Below are 3,681 nucleotides of genomic sequence, written 5' to 3'. Positions count from 1 at the left end.
AATGGTGATAGCAGATGATTTTATAAAATTGTAATATAGCCAAGCGTCTGCAAAACAGTGTGTTTGACACGGTCTCTCAGACTAAGACATTCCATTCAAAAAATTGATAGTAAATTTTTGTTTGCTTTCACATACATAAGCAAAATCTAGAACTATAGGAATTAAAAATATCCTTTGGTATAATTATTTTGTTCATTCTAATAAACATACTAGCGAATGCAAGTACTGGAGATCTAATGAGAACTAAACCTAGAAGTCTTTTGTGCGATAAAGATCAAATAGCAATATATGAAGCTTCAGTGCCAACGCCAAAATTATTAGTTATGCTATGACAAAATGAAATCTTCTCTGAATAATTACAGAGGTAACATCTGATATCACAATAATAAAACTACCATCTCATGTAAAAAAATTTAATAAACAAAATTTTATAATAATTTAAATTTTGGGTATATATAAATTTTTTACATAATTTATTTATTCTCAAACTTAGTACATTTGTGACAAATGCATTCTATAGTGGCAAAAAATTATGGAAATCATAATTATTCTCAAAACTTTTCCAATTTGTGCGGAAATAGTCTTGAAATGTTGCATTTTTGTAGCAAGCGATCTTTCTCTCTCTTTAATTTTTTTTGTTATTTTATTATTTTATTTTTTACTTGTTATTTTTGTAAGGTAGGGAAGAGTCCATCGAAATAGTGAAAGAAAGTAAAAATTATTGGCTATTATATTAAAAATTCTCACAAAAAAAGATCTAACTTAACTTCTTTGAATGCCATCAGATAAATATATTGTCGTCGTTAGAGTCAATATCAAGAAAAACATAAATACTTAATTTAATATTATTCACACAAAATTGTCACTTTCACTCATACCATTAAAAATTTTAAGTAAGAATCTTGATGTTTATGTTGATTTTTATGAAATTCAATATCGAACGATATTTGTTTTCAATAAAAAAGTCGTACCTTTTATACCTTTATGATAATCATCGACTCATTGAAGGAATAGTTTGATGGCAACAACATAGTCTTTAGAAAAGAACCAGTTCCTGGCTACCAAAATTGTATGATCTTAAGCAGGGCTATTTTCTCTAAGGAACTTGAAAGCATTGGTCTTTGTGGAAAGGTCATCAGCGATATCAGCGTTGGAAATGAATTCAGGTACACTTTGCGTGAGTCATAGACTCCAATAAACGCAATAGAATATTCATAGAATACTCAATATATGATAGAATATTGAACCTCCAGAATGCAGTTCTTTAAGTGCACCCATTGTAGTCATATACCTACATGAATTTATTCTTTATCAATTACTTTTCAATAAGGATTACTTCTAGATTACTTCTCCATGACTTTAAATTACTTCATCAGTATTATTATTTGATAGGGAGGCTAACAACAGAGCGGATGCTCCTTATAATTATATATACTAAAATATGTAAATACTTATATATAGTTAAATGTGCCTGCCTGTTGCCTTATGAACATCTGAATTATGTTATTAAATTATGTTATATTAAATTTAATAAAGCTGTCGCTATAAACAGTTTTTAAAAAAGGTGTAGTAATAAACACAAACATACATGTATAGATAAATGCTCTTATATGTATATGTAGATATTTGGTGTGTAAATTATTTTTTATTAAATCTTTACTAACTTCTCCAATAGGGTGTATACGTGAATTAATTTATGCTAAATGATTATTTCGTGTTGTACTTTAATTAGCGTTTAATTTTATATTATAAATAATGCATTATATATACGGGCACTGCTATACGCTATGTAGTTGTTTGTGTGTTTAAGATTCATGTGTAATTTAATAGTATTGCATGCGGCTTTTGTTGTTTTGTGTCAGTTGTTGTTGCTATTTAGAAGTAGTTGTTGTTTTTGCTGTTAGAGTTCAAGGTTGGATTTTGTTATTGTTTCTCCTTCGGTTTGATTTGAACTGTAATTATTAGCAGGAAATTTGTTTATACAGTTTTTATAACCAAATATACTTATCTACATGTACTTATAGATGTATGTATAACGCTTCATTAAATGGGGTAAGTGATGAAGAAGGAAGGTTATATATAAGTTTGTAGAAACAATGAGGGTGACATTATACCAACATTTTTCTTTATAAAAAAAACAAAACATGAAACGAAATGAGTTTTGATGTTGTTGTTTTATTGTTTTATTTTGTAGTGAAATTATTTTTACAAAATTTAGTAATAAAATCGTTAAAAAATTTCGATCATATTTTTCGAATCCCACACGACTTTTTTATATCTTGGACCCATTTGACAATTGGTCAAGAGGTTCATTTGGAACTGAAAAAGATGTCTAAACTGAAAATAATGATTTATACATATATCTATATATATATATATATATATATATATATATTATCTACATATATACATATATCATATATTATATATTTATATATATATATATATAATATATATAGTATATAATATATAATATATATATATATTATATAGTATTATATAAAATTATAATAATTTTTTCATATATATATTTATATAAATATCTTTACTTAAATTTCTGTCGTCAATATATAATAACATATGGCTATTTCGACAGCAATAAGAATAATTAATTACTTTTTTTATTAAAAACTTAATATATATTCAATCGCTTTACATATATGTTATATGTACGTACATATGTGAATTAGCTATGCATAGTCATTTAATTTGATTTGTTTTGCTAATTAATATTAAATTAATTTTTAGTAATATAGTAAATTATTGTAATATTGAATATTCTATTTCGTTTATTGTGTCTTACAACTCCTGCAAAGTATAATAGCCGATCCGTGAAGTAATTACCTTTATAAAATAATTCAAGTCAATTTCAATTTTTTATTGGCTAAACGCTCTTATAAGTAGCAAGTCGAAGTTTAAATTGGACATTGTTTTATAGTAAATAAAATCTGTTTTCTTAAATCTTATTTAGCTGTATAATCGGTATAGATCAATAATCATTCCAAAAAGCATGTTCTTTAGAAGGACGTCTTGTAGCTAAGACTCTCTAAAAAAAAGCCCCATTATCTCTGCATGCGATGAGGAGTAATAAAGGAAATGAAGAACACTTTTAATCGTTCTCCTCACAATTGCGACATAAATCATTAAACGGGAGATTTGCTAGCATAATTCTCTAAGCGGGTAAGAGCCCTCAACAAACCTGTTAAAAATATAAAACGTCAAAACTGCAACCGTGTAAAACAAGAAAGGGAAGATGGAGAAAGAAGGAAGCGAGGTGTAACTATAAGGAACTACATTGACGATAGTGAATATAGTATAGCACCAAATAAAAACAGTTTTAAATCTATTAAAAATTAATTAATGCAATTATTACAAATATATAATCGTGTAAGAGAAATTGTGGAGTAATAGTAGTAGTAGTGTAATTGTGTAATGTAACTGTTCAATATATTTAAAATTTTATAGTCACTACAAACAGAAGAGTGGTATCTTTACGGGGCGTCTCAATGAGATTGCTCTGTTTTTTTCTAAATAATATGCGACCAATTTGCAAACAGATGCCTATATATAGTTAAGTGTTCCCATCTTGTATCAAATTGCTAATAACAGAAACATTTCAAAAACTATGTTGTTTTTATGTTTGTTTGTGTCAATATTAATGTTCCTCTGCAGTAGAATAAT

Source organism: Teleopsis dalmanni, chromosome 1 (assembly GCF_002237135.1).
Source record: "Teleopsis dalmanni isolate 2A chromosome 1, ASM223713v2, whole genome shotgun sequence".
Classification (NCBI taxonomy): Eukaryota; Metazoa; Arthropoda; class Insecta; order Diptera; family Diopsidae; genus Teleopsis; species Teleopsis dalmanni.
This window is presented reverse-complemented; position numbering follows the sequence as displayed.